Source organism: Colias croceus, chromosome 23 (assembly GCF_905220415.1).
Source record: "Colias croceus chromosome 23, ilColCroc2.1".
NCBI classification, from domain to species: domain Eukaryota; kingdom Metazoa; phylum Arthropoda; class Insecta; order Lepidoptera; family Pieridae; genus Colias; species Colias croceus.
In genome coordinates, this window is record NC_059559.1 from 2,373,967 (window position 1) to 2,380,156 (window position 6,190).

Consider the following 6,190-nt stretch of genomic DNA (forward strand, 5'->3'; position numbering starts at 1 on the left):
ACGAGATGAAGGAGCGGCTGCTTGGCGCGCCAACAGACGGGGTTGAACGCGAACGCGACCAGAGAGAGCAGAGCGAGTCGCCGCCGCCGCCCATAGACCCGCAGGTCGGCACCATCGTCAAAGTGAAGATCATCCATCATTTACTGTTTATTCTATTTTTTAATTTCAAAGTTCTGTGCTATCTGTGTCATGAATTTAATCGCAGAATTTAATACATGGTTCAAAGGGAAAAGGAATAATTTAAAAAAAAAATTTTATGCATTAATCAATCGATAATCAAAATAAAAAAAAAAACAAAGTGTGATTTTATTAAAAAAAAATGTTTTGGTAGGTGTATTGCTTAATTTTTGCCCAACATCAGTCTATACTTCTATAATAATATTATAAAGAGGAAAGGTTTGTAATTATGTATGTATACGTATGTATGTATGGTTTTCACACATAAACTACTGGACCGATTTCAAAAATTCTTTCACCATTAGAAAGCTGCATCTTCACTGAGCAACATAGGCTATACTGCATTTTGAAAAAAAATAGAGATCCTTACCAAAAATGCAATAATGTAACCCAAGGTGTAAAAAATTCCTCAATAAAACTTCTGTCATCGCGTGCGCTGCGGAATCTATTGAAGATAGAACAAAAAAATGTTCTACGGTATTATAGAATGGATCAATATCTACAAGAATTTAAGTCCGCGATACCATATGTCCATCTTCAGTAGTTATGTTACTACTTACAACAACTTTTTTACGTTTTCAAAGTAAATAGAAGTGCCGACAGTAATCAAACCATGTTATCCATACACATAATATATTAATCCTTCCCATTAAATGATGTTTTATTATAGACTGTTTCAATACCAGCAAAATACTTTTTAAATGAAAAAAATTGGATATTCCATTCAAAAGATATACTTAACGAATTTTTAAAAGTGTCAATCTACAGAAAATAGTCGGTATACTGTAATTCAATACAATGAGCAGGCCGTAGTGCGGGACGGGGTAAAGGCACAGTTGACAGATATACAGGGTGTCCCAGAAGTCGACGTCAGGCCGAAATTTTCTGAAAGGTAATGCCACACCAGTTATCAGAAAAATTGAAAAAAAAAAATTAAGTCATGTATTTTTGAAGTTATGGATTTTTTTATTTAATTCCAGAAAATGTACACCATGTGACAGTTTTTTCATTCCTGTTGTTACAAATATTTAATTTTTGCCAATTTTTTTTCTCTTCCGTCATCCCGAATAGTGCTTTATGTAACCTGTGATCCTAAACCCTGTGTTGATCACTCCAACTTGTAGGAAAATGTCATTTTATACCGTACCAAGTTTTCAAAATTAATTTTTCGAACTACTTCAACTGATCGTCCTGAAAAAAAATGTACTACTCCAGTTTGGCAAGTAGCTTTAAAAGTTAGCGCATTTAATAAGGATTCTAACGTGGTATAACACTTACTCCATTGTATCTTAGATCGGCCATAAAAAATTTTTTGTTAAACAAAGTCTGTTTTTAACAATTTCTTTGAAATTCCAAAAAACTATTCTAGTGTACCCAAAGCGTTCCTAATGACCACAGTGTGGTTTAAATAAGATGGAGAGAGACATTCCATAAAGTGTGAGCGAGACAGATAGACTACTTATGACATACGGACGCAAATAAGTGAACGAGACAGATAAGCATTACAGCCACTTAGTTCGAGAACACCTTAATGAGGAATATCCAGACAGATGGATAGGGCGGGCTGGTACAATCTCGTGGCCCGCCCGATTTTTAAATCCTCTAGATTTTTTTCCTGGGGAGCAGTAAAGGAAAAAGTCTATTCCAAATCAATTGAAAATGTAAAAGAGCTTAGACAGAGAACAGCGGAAGTAGTAGAATTTTTAAATAATGGAAGATTTGGCCGCCTGATTTCACGATCTTTTTTAAGGAGATGTCGAGTTTGTATTGCAGCTGAAGAACGGAAATTTGAACATATTTTGTAAAAAAAAGTAATCAATTTAATCATAAAAAAGAAACTGTCTTTATTTTACTCTAGTTCACTTATTTGCGTCCGTATGTCATAAGTAGTCTATCTGTCTCGCTCACACTTTATGGAATGTCTCTCTCCATCTTATTTAAACCACACTGTGGTCATTAGGAACGCTTTGGGTACACTAGAATAGTTTTTTGGAATTTCAAAGAAATTGTTAAAAACAGACTTTGTTTAACAAAAAAATTTTTTATGGCCGATCTAAGATACAATGGAGTAAGTGTTATACCACGTTAGAATCCTTATTAAATGGGCTAACTTTTAAAGCTACTTGCCAAACTGGAGTAGTACATTTTTTTCAGGATTATCAGTTGAAGTAATGCAAAAAATTAATTTTGAAAACTTGGTACGGTATAAAATGACATTTTCCTACAAGTTGGAGTGATCAGCACAGGGTTTAGGATCACAGGTTACATAAAGCACTATTCGGGATGACGGAAGAGAAAAAAAATTGGCAAAAAGTAAATATTTGTAACAACAGGAATGAAAAAACTGTCACATGGTATACATTTTCTGGAATTAAATAAAAAAATCCATAACATCAAAAATACATGACTTAAATTTTTTTTTCAATTTTTCTAATAACTGGTGTGGCATTACCTTTCAGAAAATTTCGGCTTGACGTCGACTTCTGGGACACCCTGTATACGTAGGTACATACAGTTAGGAAACTAAGCTCCTGCGATGAAATTATGACATAAGCACTATTATAGCTATAGGGGCTGTTACCTTTTTGATATTTAACCGACTTCAAAAATAAAGGAGGAGGTTATCAATTCGGCATGTATATTTCTGTTTGCTTTTTTTTCACAGATGATTTTGTGGTAATTTTGAGATTAAAACCCGTTAAAATACAAAAATGGTGTACTTAGCCTAAATATGAATTTACAAGAAGAAACAATCCGATACATATATAATATATACCTTGTAAAAGTACCTAGGGTAAACGCAGCTATCAACGACCCATCGAAAATCTGAAGGTATTACCGACCTATAAAAGTAATTCGAAATTTAAACGTTTCCAGAACTATTCTAGCTATAGGTAGGCAAAGTTATACACGAATGTATTACTTGAGCATCGTATACTTTAACGTTAGAGTGAGTAACTGAGCAAAAAAGAGTTAAAATGCGTAAGTTGCTGCGGGGTAGCGTGGAAGCAGGACGTGTCGTACTGTTCCGTTGTTCCTTCGGATAAGTACTGTGAGTATATTTTTAAGACATTTACAAACAAATGACATCTATACTTTAATTTATATTACTAAATGTCAATGCATTTAAGTGTCAACTTTTCATTTCTTACAACATTTTATTAATAAAAAGTAATTTGAAACGATAAAACTTTAAATTAAAATGGGACGGTGTTAGCTTCACCAGTTTAAGTCGTGGCAGGTATCAACGACCCGTAAGTCGGCAATGGCAGCAACGTAACTTTTTGTTTTATTTTCTTTTATGTTATTATATCACACTAACACAAGTGGTTTTATGGACCAGTTTAAATCTAAGCTATGAGTCTTCATAAAAATCTATTAGCGACTAAACTTTTTTGTCTAGTGTTGTGTCTTTTAGCGTTGTCAATTTATACAAAGTTATGATATTTTCGAGGATCCTTATCGAATAGTTACAGTAGTAAATCATTGTTTTTTTTTGTTTAAACAATATGCATTTGTTCATATTTTGTACGACATTAATCAATTATAATCTATTTTATAGTCTGATGGTCAAATGAATTAAAATAACCATTTTTTTATGGGTCGGTAATACAATTTAGGTTTATACTTACATACTTTATTACCGACCCATGTGGGTCGGCAATAGCAACTATAGGAAGCTATTACCGATCGAATATAGATTGTTTAGTTTCTCATCTACAAATTCAAATTCAAATTGCTTTATTTGCAGAATGTAGAATAAAGATGTTTGTATATACAGATAATATTGATCCTTAAACATTCTGCTCGTAATTGAGCGTGCAAATATATTTTTATTACTTTTATGACATAATAGGTGCCTATTAAAAATTATATTTTTTTTAGGTTAAATTAACATAAAACATATAATTAGGTATATTTTTTCCAGAAATATGGAGCCACGAAAGCGGCGAAAAGTATTCAGTAAAACACAACTCGCCGAAGCAATCAATCAAATAGCATAACGAAATATCCTAGAGTTTGAAATCCTTAATTTAATATATTATGTACATTAATAGTATTATGTTGATTAATTTAAAAGTTTATAATTATTTAGTTCATTACTAAAAAGTACTCATTTGTTTTATTAAAAATAACTACAATAAAAAATACGAATATATTTGCATTTTTATTTCATTTTATTAAGATCGGTAATCATCATCATCACTAGCTTCTATACATTCCATTGCTGGAAAAAGGCTTCCTCTCACATACGATCGGGAATAGCTGCATAAAAATCGTTAATAGCTTCACAGCCGTTTTTATGGGTCGGTAATAGCAACAATCGACTAAGTCACATTGTAAATTATTTTTTACAAGATAATCCTTTATTAGAATGTATTTGCTTCAATAAATACATTTTTTATACATAACACTAGCATATAAAATGAAATTATAAATCTTTAGAAGAACCAGTATACTTAAAAAATATGGTTGATTTTGAAATCGCCTTAGAGGGGTCGTTAATACCTGCGTTTACCTTAAATACTTTTTTTCAGTGCTATATTTCGAAATCTTGTTTTGTTATGGACGCCGAAGGCTATTTAATGTACCTAAATTATTTATAATGCTTGATAATTTATAATGCTTGAAATGCATGCATGCTAGCCCATGCTAGAAATGCATTCATGCTAGAAATGCATGCTAGCCCATGCTAGAAATGCATTCATGCTAGAAATGCCCCATTCTAGAAATGCATTCATGCTAGAAATGCATGCATGCTAGCCCATGCTAGAAATGCATTTATTCTAGAAATGCAGTCATGCTAGAAATGCATTCATGCTAGAAATGCAGTCATGCGAAAAATGTATTCATGCTAGAAATGCATGCATGCTAGCCCATGCTAGAAATGCAATCATGCTAGAAATGCATGCATGCTAGCCCATGCTAGAAATGCAGTCATGCTAGAAATGCATTCATGCTAGAAATGCAGTCATGCTAGAAATGCATTCATGCTAGAAATGCATGCATGCTAGAAATGCATGCTAGCCTATGCTAGAAATGTATGCATGCTAGCCCATGCTAGAAATGCATTCATGCTAGAAATGCATGCTAGCTCATGCTAGAAATGCATTCATGCTAGAAATGCAGTCATGCTAGAAATGCATTCATGCTAGAAATGCTGTCATGCTAGAAATGCATTCATGCTAGAAATGCATTCATGCTAGAAATGCAGTCATGCTAGAAATGCATTCATGCTAGAAATGCATGCATGCTAGCCTAGCCTTTTACAGCTATTGTTTAATAATAATTTTAATATGTGGGAAAACAGTGGTTACTTAAATGGTGCAGATGCTGGTGCAGGTAAAGTGAATTAAATTATGCGTCAGAAGAAGCAGCATTCACCTCTTCTAAATGACCTGGAGTGAAGGTCATGATAAATAGTGAGGAAAAAGAGAGAAGATAACCTATGTTAGTTCCACATCAACAAGGTAGTGCAATAGTTATGTAAGGAAAAAATAAAACACGTTAAGTACAGTACAGGTACAGTACAGGATTTAGTCAAAAGTATAGTTAAGTTACAGAAGGAACATAGTTTAAACATTATACCTTACATATACATTAAGTTACTGAAAACGATTTCGTTCCATTGGTTAATAAATAAATTGCCATTATTGTTATTATAAATACCTATGTAAGATGTTACATTTCTATGATTTTGAAGGAGCAACTATGCCTATATATTCTTGCCGGCTCTTCTCTGTCGAGGCGGCTTTCCGAACCAGTGGTAAATTCATATTTTTTCCTTATACTGACCATTTGAAAACGTTTCTGGACGAGGTCTGGTTGATGAATGAAGGTTTGAGTTTGAAAAAATTATTAATTAATATTGATTTGAATACATTTATTGTAAAAATTATTATTATTTTGAATACACATTACGTATTGGAAAAAAAAAAGAAAAAAAAAAGAAAAGGAGAGATGTTGCATAAAGATAGAATTATATTACTATAGGCCAGGTGACACATTCTAC